Raw genomic sequence first — 13,119 nt, 5'->3', positions numbered from 1 at the left:
TTTTATATACTGATCTGTGAGCAGGATTTTTTCAGGAAACAGGAGTCTTACTGCTTCTTTTGAGAGAGATTTTTATGCCCTGTAAATCAGGAAGGAGAGTTTCAAAGGGCTAGCTCCTATCTTTATGTAATTATATATTCAGTGCAATCTTCTGAAATGTGTATCATCTGTATCAAAAAGGAAAAGAGACTGCTGCTGATAGCTCTTATAAGCATGAAAAGTCAGAGGGAGGGGGTTTTAAAGTTTATATCATTCTTTTGTGATGGTTATGGGTGCTCACACAACTTTTTGAAATCATCTGTATGACTTCCTGCAAAACTGATACTGCATTGATTGTTGCAGTGGATGGCAGGTACTGAGGAGGCCCCAAACAAGAGAGTACAGAGCAGAGGGCTGGTTTGAGGGGGCAAGGGGGAAGAAATAAATTTATCAAAGGCATATATAAGAATTAGAGAATGTAATAATTCATAAAATGATAGGTTAGTCCTGACAATTAGACTTGGAAAGCAAGTGAAAGAGATCAGGGCACAGAAAGAAAAGGAAGGTGGTATTGCTTAATGCAGTTACTTCCTATTCTAAAGATAGCTATCTTGATAAAAATGTCAGTGGTATGACAGAGTCATTGTAGACCAGGATGTATTCAGTTTGCTCCAGCTGTCTGACCTTGTCTAGCTGTTGTCTGAAATGAAACAAGCTGTGTTCCTATCAGCACATTCTCTGAGTGTCTGTGGAAAGTTATATGAACCCCCACTGGTGTCTGTGTAGGTTTTTTGAGCTATGGCACTGAATCTTGTTTGCTGCAGATTTTTCAAGATCAAAGGAAAATTTTTCAGTGTGCCCAGCTCTGTCATGCCTCTCAAAACACCTGAAATAATTCTTATTTGGGCTGTCTGACCTCTCAGGAGCTAAAGATTAAAACTGGCATGCAGCCCATTGAGGGAACAGCTTCTTCATGTAGCTCATCTAATCACTGGCCTCTCATTTTGCAGTGTAACCAGTCTTGCTCAACGTAGGTTGACTTTGAATAGCTTGAACCTAAGTCTTCTGGCATTTTTATGTGGAAAATACAGATCTTTCTTTTCCTGCCACCCTCTTCCCCGCCAGAAAGGGTGTATCAAAGAGCAAGGTCCACCTTGCACACTGAAACTGTATGACAAAACCCATGGCATTTGCAGGTGGATTCCAATAACTTGAACATATTAGCAGATTCTGTAAATTTTCATGTTGGAAAGTGGTGTGTTATCATAAGAATGCCTATTCCTGATTTAAAGGTCTGTCTGTATTCTGTCTCTCAGGATTTTTGAGGACTTGGATGCTTGTGAATGGGTTGATATGAACAGCTCTTTAATACAAGTTGTGGAAGTTGGCATCAATAGTGAAGAAGAGATCAAAAATAAAAGTACCAAAAATGCAGCACAAATAGTGGTATACCTGCAGAATGATGGCTAAAAAATTTCGTCATGTCCATTATAGCTTCATTGCATCACTCTACAGTGATCCTTTTAAAGTTTCAAGCCAGTGTGTGTCTAAAACAGTTTAATTTAGGCATATGCATGATCTTGTACACTTTATAGAAATATGTACAGATTTCAAGTATTCCCTATCTTGCATTTTGATGAAAGGTTTGGTCATTTGGAGAAAAAAATTCTGAAGCAAGGCAGTCTTTATAGGCTCGGATCTCAAGGCAGTTTCATCAGACTCCACAGAAACTCAGGTAGTAAGGTGAACACTCTGTCCACATTTGGATGGTCAGGAGCCCATGAAAAAGTTGATGAATTGGATTATATCACTAACTTTAAATGGAGAGGTAACTTCATACCAAGAGACAGAAATTTTTTGTGTGTACATAACATACCTATTGCCTTAGGCTTTTAAATTACACAATTCTACATGGTGAAAAGGGAATCTCTGACATGCTGCTTGCTTTTCTTTTTTATTTTAAGGCTTGCCTCAGTGGGATGTTAGGTAAACGCTAATTTTCACATGTACTAGCATCAGTACACATAAGGCATTTTATTCAAATTGTCCTAGCTTGCAGTTGTGGTAGAATTTAGAGGGGGAGGAATTTGAAATACAACAAAAAAATGCAAAGGATAATGTATTGTCACAATCCCTGTAGTCAACAGATACAGAGTAATTTACAGTTGAAGCATTTTTTTCTTCCATCTTCAAGAAGCATCACAGAAGTTGGAGTTGTTTTCATGACACGTTGAAGATATTAATTGCTTGCTCATATGGATTTTCTCATTGCTTGAGGTCATCGGATGCCTTATGGACTAAACTGTGCAGCACTGTATTGAAAGAGCTATTCCTTTTAAGTGAAGAAAAGCATTAAAATGTGTTAGCATTAATTCTTAAGAAAAAAGGTTTATTCATTAATACCACTCAAAATGATTAATCATCAGCAGAGTTGTTAAACTGCATACAAAAGCTCTGTCACTTGCTAGTCACCAGCAAGGTTGACTGGTCATCAGCTCTGCACCTTTACTTTCCAAGTTATTTACACATCAATGAGAATTCACTAATTTTGGCTTGCTGCCACACAATGCAGTTGCTCAGCTGTATTTCCTGCTAGTAACCTTTACTTCCATTTCACAGTGATTTCTGGGCACTGATTGTTAGATCCCTAGATGAACTCACCTTGAATCCATTTATAGTTTGAGAGAAAAAGGCATTTCAAGGGAGGGATTGATCAGATAATAATCTAATATTTTTTGTAATTAGATTTTAAACATCTGTGTTAGAATGATTTTAGTTGTGGCATTGCACCCCACATTTGGAGAACCTTATCTTAGAGTAAGGTTCAGCCCTTTGTGCTGCAGTTGCTTAAAATTGTTACTGATGATAGCGTTCTGCATAATGTGCAGAGGTTTAACTCTTAGTGGATGTAACAACATGTCTTCACTGTGCATTGATTAGAGCAAATTTTCTGTGTGGCCCATAGCAGAATTTTCTCTGCTTATCATTGATCTGTTAACCTCAAAATGTTCAAGTGAACAGATTCCAAGCATAAACTTGGAATATGTGACAAAAATATTTAAATCTGGAGTCAGGGTTTTCATGCTCCAGGTAAATAAAAATTTAAATTTTAAAAAAACACTATTGCATACACTTGGAATAGAGGAAGCTGTAAAAAAACCCACATTATTTTTGTATTGTATATGGATAATATGGCATTGGTTTGTTTAGTTTACATGTAATTCAAACACTTCCAGAGTATTTTTCAGTATAAAGCATGGTGTACTTACACTTCGTAAGTTACCATCATGGTTTCAATAACAGTTAGAACAATCATCTGCTAACCTTTAGTTCTTAAAATCTGATTGTATAACTAAAAAAAAAAACAAAAACGAAACACCTTAATAGTTACATAGTGTTTGTATTTTTTTGTCTGTTGATATTTTGAATTTTTGAAGTGCAGTCTATCCATTCAGTATTTTCCAGAAAGGCAAAGAAAAGAATCATAGAATGGTTTGGGTTGGAAGGGACCTTAAAGACCATCTAGTTCCAACCCCCATGCCATGGGGAGGGACACCTTCCACTAGACCAGGTTGTTCACGGCTCCATACACATTCAACAAGTTCATGGCAACAACATGCCATGAATTGTCCATTGTATACTAACACTAATTCAGGATCCCATAGGCAATTGAAATTACTAAGAAACACAGATTTTGGCAGTACTGTGGAAGTATTTTACCACAGCACCGGGTTTTTGTTAATCTTTGGCTGCATTGCCTGTGCAGTTAACAGAAGATAGCCATTGGCTCATGCTGCAAATCACATAAAATTTCAGAGATAGCATAGGGAAAGTATCCAAGTTAAACTGGAAAATGTAGGCACTTGACTCAGTGACATCTTTTTCTCTTTTCTATTTACCTTCTTGCAGGGCATACAGAGAAATAATCTGACGGTTCTGAGAGCTGTAAATAGCGGAGAAGGTAACTGGGGCTGGGGAAGTAGTATGGTAAAGGCATGAAGGGAGCCTAAGGAGATTCACAGATTAGCAGCAGGCTATTGTTTGCTGACACAATAGAAGGAACAGGCTCCAAAAGGTGTGTGGATGCCTGCCATCTTCTGCCTCCTTTCCCTCTGCTGAATTGGACTTCCACAGCAGAAACAGCAGCTCACCATGATAAAGTGGAAGCATGATGGAAGGGGTGCCCAGGTGCCCTCTCTCCCCTGAGACAGTTGCACTACTCTGAGCTGGAATTGGGTGATGTTTTCTCCAGTCATGCTCTTACCAGATCCAGGCTCTTTTGGCAGCTTGAAACTAATTTCTTTTTCTGTCTCATTTACACACGGCTTGCAGCATCTCAAGCCAGAATTATTAAATTAGGTGAAACAGTTCAGTTTGGAATATATTAAATCTTTTTTTTCTAGTCATGGGAAAGCTCTCTCGTACTTCTCTGGAAAGCAGCAACATGCCTTTTGATTTTTGTAAGGCAAAACCAGTGGTCCTGACTCAGAGTTGTGGATACAACATTGCCTGCAACAGCCCTTTGCAGTGCTCCTGCTAGAAGGAAGCTGCAGCCCTTGTGCCATGATGGCAAAGCAAGCCATGTTGTGCTATCTGCTTCACCTGGTCACCACAGGCAAACACAGTGATCCCAGGTCTGATAAATCCTGCTCCTCCTAGTCTCTGATACCGGCCATCCAGTTTAACCTTCTTCATCCCTCTTCTCTGTACCTCTGCCAATTTGTGTTCCTTTATCTTCAAGGGAGGTGACCAATGTTGATCATCTTTTCCACAAATTCCTATAATGTTAGTATTTTTCTCTTTGTGAGGAATACCTTGTTTGATATGTTCTGGGCCTCCATTTGCCCTCCAGTGTGAAGAGGGCATATCCTTGTTTAGTTTTGATTTGTTTTCATGTCACTCTGACAGCTCATGGTCATTATGAGATGAAATATTTTGAGAAATTAAACTTTCAGAGGGGAGGTTCTGTGACACATGCAGAAGAGCTGCATCTGAAATGAATATACAACTCGTATTTAGGCATTTGCCTATTTTTTTCATAGTTTCTGTGCCCTCAATAAAATTATATAAAAATAATTACATTGCATAAACTTCTGTCATGCACTCTATGCCTTTTACAAATACAAACCTTGAATCTTTCTGAAGGTACAGCTGTCCATTCCCTAACACATTGTAAATTGTTGCATGGACCACAAGCATGTGAATGGTACTGAGGAGTTTTAACCTAGCTTAATGTAAGTCATTTGCATGTTCAGACAGAGCATCCTTGTGTGCTTCTTCCAGGCTCTCCTCTTTGTATACAGTGTTACAGTGGCTTGTATTTCTGATAAATATTTTGCAGGATTAGCTTTTTTAATGGCTGGTTTTCCCTACATCAGCAAGCAGCACCCTGTGCTGTCTAAAGGTTAAGAACGGATTTGTCAATGAAAATTTATAGTGCTTGATTTTATTTAAATCAAGTGATCTCAATTAATGTCCATGTAAAAGAACTATGTAATAGAATACAATAGTCATAATGTATCTAATGATCCTTAAGTGGCAGATTATGATCATGTCTTTATTAGTGGTAGTAATTGTGGTGACAGTGTTGCTGACAGGTTAAACCATTTCTTACGACAATAGCTTTTGTGCTGTTGCATGGGGATCAGAAATGCAGTTCCTGAAGATTTGCATATTGTGAAGAAAAGGCTGCAAAGACATGGAAGCATAATCTTGTCATTGTGTTTAGTGATGTGGGTGGCAGATTGTGTGTAGCTGATTCTGAGCAGGAAGAGTCTGCATATGGGTAGGTTTAAAGCTCTTTAAATGTTTTAGGATTGGTAGGCAAATTGTTTGACGATGTAAGTATTGTTGTAAGTTGTTGAATATTCCAAGCAGCTATAAGCTTTCTAAAACCTTCTCAATGTTTTAAAACATACAGTGCAGTGTCTGAGACACTGCATTAGCTGCAATTGCTGGATGAAACCCCTTTTGCACTTGTGCTATTCCTAACCTCAGACACTGCTGCGATAGTTCTGCATTGCATTGTGCTGCATCATTGGGGCAGCATTTTAAGATTTAAAATTTTAAGGAGGTTGCGAGGCATCAAGCTAGAATGGGTCTTCTTAAAAAACAAACAAACCAACAAACCAGAAAACCCCAAACCAAAAAACAACGAAAACCAAGCCTGCAATTATACTTGTTGTACAGAAACATGGCACCATTGTTAATAAGTCTGAAACTTTAAACCCAGAGAAAATGTTACCATAGTTTAGGAAATTTTCTCATATTGTGCGTTTTTCTTGTAAAAACAAACTATTTCTTTCCCAAAGTATGTGAGAAAATACTGATTCCTCAGTAACTTATTAAATGGCTTGTTCCAAAATGTCTGCAACTTCTGTGGATTTTTCAACCTTTCCCCCTTCTCCTTCGTGCACCAATGCTTTTATCACCTTTCACCCCAAGTGAAATGATCCTGTGAGAAATATTTGCTCCAAAGAATATAATCCATGTTATACAAGCAGCCCAGTAGATGCTGGTAAAAACTTCTGGGTTTTAGTAAAAATAAGACCAGTAAAATCATATGGGTTTGAATTTCATTAACTCGTTCTATCAGAACAGTATTTGAGACTAGCAGTGAATAAAGTGAGTAAGTAAACAGTAGAAAAAGAGAAAAAAATATACTTACTTTCCAGGACATTATCACACTTCAAGATCATATTTCCCCCTCTGCCACATAGGTATGCAGATGGAATAGTCTACGTCTATATAAGTAATGTATCTGCTTAGTCTTCATATTGACCATTTTCTCTATCCAGAGAAATAAATAAATTCATGTCATGAAAGCCTAAAGTTTAATTGTAACATAAATCTTGTTGTGGAAAGGACCACGTGGGTCAACAAGCCATGTCTCTTCAATTATGAGCAAATATGTGAGAGCTATTTAATCCAGAGATCATCGGCTTTGTACAAATATACCCTAGAAATACTTATAGGAAACTTAAGATTTAACATCACAAAAGGCCAAGCAGAACATGACTCAACAGGTATTTGTTACAAGCAGATGTATAGTTTAGAAAATTAGATGCGTAAGGAGAAAAATACTAGGTTGTTGTTTATTCAGTAAGTTTTGATATTTTATCTGGATTTGCTAGTCATGCAGTCAAGCAAAAGCTGTATTTCTGTGTATTTCTATTACTTATGTAAATCAGGTTGCGAGTGCACGAGGCTACCAACTTACTGGGAACATTGTTTCCTGAAGCAAATTTTTAATGATTGCTCTTGTGTGTAATTGCATGTTGGGATCCTTAAACAGGGTTAAGAACCAGTTACAGAATTCCTCACTTCATGCTAAGGCAGTTGTATGCAGTGATTTTCTGTATTTGTCAGAATTTTCTGTTGAGAGATACCGCTAAGCATTCAGGCACTCACAGGAATTAGAGCATAACTTTTTAAACATGTACTTCCTTTTTTTTTTTTTTTAAATCAACAATTTCCTGGGGTAGCTAAAATTAATTTCTTGAGCAGAAAAGTTAAAACAACCGAGAAGAATTAAAAAGAACTTTTTAAACATGTACTTCCTTTTTTTTTTTTTTAAATCAACAGTTTCCTGGGGTAGCTAAAATTAATTTATTGAGCAGAAAAGTTAAAACGACTGAGAAGAAGCTAAAAATTATCTCTAAGTTTATATCAAGGTAGAGGGGTAATACAAGGAGATCACAGGTCAGATGTGTTTGGGGTAAATGTGGAGAAAATCTAGCTCAGCAAAATGTTGTCTAAAGACCAGGAGTGGAGGCAGGCATGCTATGACTGTGAGAGTCCTGCTCGGAGGTGTGCCTTGGAGTTAAAGGTGACGTTAAGGCACATCACACGGATGTTCAGTGTCTCAGAAGTTAGTTTTCCTTCCAGTTTTTTGTTCCTGTCCTAGTGAAATCATGATACTTGACCTGAGCATTTATTATTAAATGCAAAATTTTACGTGACATACAAAAGCTTTTACAAACTGCAGACAGATGATTTGGCTCTGCTGTTCCAGCTGTGCAAGATGTTAGTCAGCATGTTGAAGAGAGTCCAGGACATGTCTCCTGTATAAGTTTTACTCCTTTTCTGTAAGTGGTAACTTCAGCTATAATTCTAGCTGACTTCTTTATTGATTAATTCACTTCTAAATTAGGGCAATATTAGCATGTTTTGCCTGGCTTTAATCTGTTTAATCCTAATGACTCCCCTAAACAACTGTTTAGAACTAATTTTCCACTGCCTTAAAATAGGAATGCATTACTTTGTTTGTGGGGGGAGCAGGGGGAGGGAAAGTTGGGGAAGTGCCCTTGGAGTGTCCAGCCAAGTGAAATTCTTCATAAACTGGGATACTGACAGAAAAGTGCCTCCTGTTTTGCCAAGAATGTAACATATCCTATAATACTGTTGTCTTTCAAATTCATCAAAAACATATCCCTTTCGCGTATTGCAAATGCATCTGTGTCATTTTGTTTAACAATGTTATTTCATCGTAATATGTAAGAATATTTAAACCACAGGAGATTGCTTAGTCTTTTAAATGCTATTAGGACGTTGCTGGATTTATGTTAGTTTCAATCAGCTGCTTCTGCCTCTGATACCAACAGATGGACCTGTGTGGAATGATGCCATGTGAGTCTCTCTTCACAGATTAGGAATTTCTAGTCAATAAACACCAGAATTTTACCAGTAAGGGTCTTAAAGGGAGGCCCTGAGCTGATGACAGGGACATAGCAGAAGTTCCCTGTTCCCTCTGCTTTCTTGGGGACATGGATGAGGAATAACTAGCTTGGATGAGGAATAACTAGCTTGAATGAAAGAGGATTGTCTTCTTTCTTTAGTGTAATCATACTGTAAATCTGCTTTTCACCTGATGCTTTTCTACACAGGCTTCCCAAGGAGCATCTGGCTCCCGCTAGATCTAATAGTTCCCTTCACAAATGCTTTCTCAGGGCTAAAGGCTATCATTGTCATCCCTGTGGTCTGCTGCCTACAGTTTTTCTGTGAAAAACTTTTCTCTTTCTTCAGACTGTTATTGTAAGCCCACAGCCTTCAACTCCATCACGTTACCTGCTTTCTCCCTTTTGCTCCCTGTGCTGCACAAAGATGGGAGAGGAGTGGGCATGGAAGTTGGTTTGTCACGTGAGTTACACAGTGGCAGATACCAAGTAAAGGAGTATGGCTTGGGAAATAACCGTGTCAAGGAGCCAAGCAGCTACTCAGAGCTTTGCCAGGCCCTTCAGCGTTGCCTGACCCTCTTCTGCATCAGTGAATTTGTCCTTAATCAATGGACATTAAGGCAATTCGGGATCAGGTCCATGGTCACTGTGTAAATGCATACCTCACCTTTTCTGTCATGTCTCCCATCCTGCTTCTTAAAACGGATGAGCCCCTCTTAAAAAATTGTAATGACTTTTTTGAGGTCATGGGTTTAAATGAAAGAATGAAGGTTATATTTGGTTTTGAGCGTGGTATTCACTTCTCTGCAAAGTACATGTAGGTTTTTTCCTAAACCCCTAGTCAGTATTTTTAACACAGTTAGAGTCATAATTTTTTTGGTTCCTGGTTCATATATCGTATAAAACTCCAAATGTAGCCTTCCACACAGTGTGTACTTTTGTGTTAATATTTGACATCTACAGAGAGAGAAACTTACCAGTAATTTATTACTAGAGAGAAAGAATTATTTTTCTTGCATGCCTATGCAGTTACAATTCATTTTTCTCTTTTTTTTCCTCCTGAAAAGTTTCTGAGGTGCTGAGGTGGAGTAAAACTCAACCACTCGTGAGTTGCAGCAGAAAAGCTACATGAAAATGAGAGGTCAGTGAGGAGAAGCAGAGATCAGGGCACCAGTGGTACTCACCTAGTACAGTGCTCATACTTGAAGACAGTGTCAGCAGAGAGTTCAGAGATCCCTGTGAAAGTTGGGGCAGGAAGACTGACAAGCCAGAAGAAGCTCTTTACCAGTGGCTTAGGTCCCTTCTATGCTTTTGATTACCTCCATCTTTCCATTTGCTCTTTTTTTAAAGATGGAGCCAAAGCTGCAAAGGACGCCGTGTAAAGGGAAGATGGGCTGCAAAAGGTCTGGAGGGTTACTGTACAGAAACTTTCTCCACTTTTACCTAGTGTTTGCAAGAAAAACCTCTGCATCAGTCCTGTTCTGGATTGGAGGGGCAACCAAAGCAGGTCTCTAGCTGGAGCTCCACATTAATTCTTACTGGGGTTTTGTCCCTTCTTACTCCAAGCAGAACAGGCACAAGAAACGAGACTGACTTTGTGGCGGGGGTGGCCACCCAGTGTGGCTTCATTTGGGTTGTCAATCCTCCTCCATACAAGAATACAAATGTGGCCTCAAGCAAGCGGCTTGTGCTCCCCAGCATTCAGCCTGAGGCTCACAAACACTGCATCCTGAGGTGGGAACTCAAAGAGGAAAGCAGGACGTAAAGGTGTCTCCAGTTTCCCTCCAGGAGAGCTTAAGCTGTATTATCTGGTTTCATGACGGGATAGCACCAAATTTAGCACAAAAGTAGAAGGCAAATCTCATTTTTTCACACAGATATTCACTCCATGTGTACCTATACTTATAAATATGTGCATATGTAAATGTGCATATATAAATATATGTATGTATACATATGTTACCTGATATGAAGGGGCAGAAGCAAAGTGAAATACCTCATTCTTCAGGAACTCAAGGAGGATCCCACATTGACTGCCTCAGAAGAAAGGGGAAGACCAGGAAGAGTCTTGTTTCCTGTGTCTGGGATTTTGTTTTTATTCCTGTATACAATTTTGTAGTGGAAGTTGGTTTGGTGAAGCAGCACCGCTGCAACGTTTTATAGAGTTTGAGATTTATCTGTGTGCAGAGGAGACATATTCATGTATGATAGCTATGGTTTCTCTCTGGGGCAAAAAAAAAAAAGAGCTGTGTCCAAAGGGGGTGAAAATTTCTCTCTTGTTTATTATTGCTTCTAGGATTTTGTAATTCACTTATGTTGGGATAAGTGCTGTGTTTGGGAAAAGCAAAGTGAGGGTTGGGAATATAATTACAGCTAAAAGTCCTTTCTGGGCACAGGTTGCTTGTGCGTATCATTCTTGAACTGTGTGATCTTTTCTCAGGAGGAAGAGACCCAAAAGGGTCATGGGGTTTTTCGAGGGGGAGAGAGGAAATGAGAAACACTTTCCCTCTTTTGGAGAAAGGTAAAAGCAGGATATACCAGGATCCTGTAAAATTATATTTATTGGCACTGAGCCGTTTCAAAGCTGGGAACAAGTCTGCACCAAAAATCCCAGTGTTAGTACATGAAAGAGGAAAACTGCTGGGGAGAGGAGGGGAAGAAACAAGGCAGATTCCTGCAGACTGACTGACACTAGCCACGTTTGGGACTTAGGTCTCAAACTGAGTTATTTACACAGGTAATGAGTATGGCTACATACATCTTGTAGCCGTACATCATAAATTACAGCTTCTGACACTGAAGGAAAATGAAAATTCAGACCCAGTTAGTGATTTCTAACCAAGCCATTCAGTTTTGGGCTCTCATAGTGCTGTGGCATGGAGAAAACATGACTGCTCTTCACAAAAGCTATTCATCATATATCCTGTGTCTGACAGCCTCCAAAAACAGCAGTCACCCTGAACTGTGCTTCCAAACCTATCTGTATCTGAGGTGCTTTTTGTCCCTCCAGACAGAAAAATATCAATAGGAAGAAAAGCGGTCTGTCCTTAAAAAAATGCAGCTTAGTAACACTTTAAAAATGCATATTTAAATGCATATTTTGACTTGGCAGGTGCTGTCAATCCTGTAGTGTGTTACCCCAGCTCCCCCCCACCTATGTAAGAGGGAAGATGAAATCAGCTTCCAGAGTCAAGATCAAGCAGTACCATAAAACCACATATCTGGCATTTGAATTTCAGTCTCCTGAAAACTCCGCATACCCAACCACAGGTGGAGCAGTATCTGTTCATTTTCTGGGTACTGCCCTTTTCACCTTCCTCTGATGTGTCCTCAAATTAGACAGTACCAATTTCTCTTCCTTGATTCAGCATTTCCCACCTGAGTGAGGGAGCCATTGAAAAAAACCAAAAACAACTAAACTAAATCCTTCTGCTTGTAAAACCTAGTTTCTTTTTGCTGCATACTTTTCAAGACATTTTAAATTAAAATACTATTTTGTTTGATTGAAGTTGATGGCAATCTCTCTTTGATTTTAGTTGGAACCAGAATTTTGCACACGTATCTATCTATGAAAATATTAATTTTTCAGTAAGCCATCTTTGAAAGTATGGGGGACTGTTTGGAGATAAAAGCTGAAAGTATTTGGGGACTGCAGAGTAACATGCGTTCTTTTTCTAGTGTTCTTGTGTCTCAATGTGTCCAGCATCACGTCTGAGCAGTGCAGGTGGTTTCTATGCAGGGGGAGTTTAGGACGAGCCAGGTGCTGTACTGCTGTTTTTGCACTGAGGTGCCAGTTTGCAAGGCAAGAGATTTGAAGCAAAAAGGAATACCTATAGGGTTGTCTAGCTTGAAGTTTCATTTCAGGATCTAAAATGGAGGCAAATGAAGGAACGGAGATACGGTTTCTTGTCGACATTTGTTGTTGTAGTGATATTAGACATGCATATTATCATGTTCGGATTGCACATTATCATGAGCTGTTTGGATAGCTTCATTTTCTGGTTCAGCAGATGCAGTTTGGAATATTCAAAGGGAAAAAACAGCCCATGTGCTGCCGTGACTGCTTGTGTGGAAAGGGACATTTTGTTGGTTAGGAAGTCGAGGCAGGGTGTTTGTGCATAGGCGTGCTCTGTGTGTCGGGGTTCACGCGGGCAGACCCCGGCCGCTCCCACACGCTGGTGCCAGGGGCTGGCTCCCGGCGCTGCTCCCGCAGGTCAGTCACGATGGCAGCCATCACCTGTGCCAGCCTGGGCACCCGCGAGTGCCAGCCCTCGCTCTGGCAGCAGCCAGGCTCTTCCAGCACCGCCGAGGAGCGCGGGGAAAGGTCGGGAAAAGCCCCCCCGGGTCCCCGAGCGCCCCGCAGCTCCGTGCCCCTGCGGCAGGCCGCGGGCGGGGGTCCGGAGGCCGCGGCTCCCGGCGGCGCTGCCAGCTCCGGGTTTTGGCGGCAGCAGCGGGCGCGGGGCCG

The 13,119-nt window shown here is 40.1% G+C and overlaps 1 protein-coding gene across 1 annotated transcript in view; it reads left to right on the top strand.

Moving 5' to 3' along the window:
- GNAL (G protein subunit alpha L) overlaps positions 1-13,119 on the top strand; it is a 183,915-nt gene that overhangs the window by 53,598 nt on the left and 117,198 nt on the right. The window lies entirely within an intron of this gene.

This window comes from Passer montanus, unplaced genomic scaffold (assembly GCF_014805655.1).
Source record: "Passer montanus isolate IOZ18808 unplaced genomic scaffold, ASM1480565v1 scaffold19, whole genome shotgun sequence".
Classification (NCBI taxonomy): Eukaryota; Metazoa; Chordata; class Aves; order Passeriformes; family Passeridae; genus Passer; species Passer montanus.
This window is presented reverse-complemented; position numbering and strand designations above follow the sequence as displayed.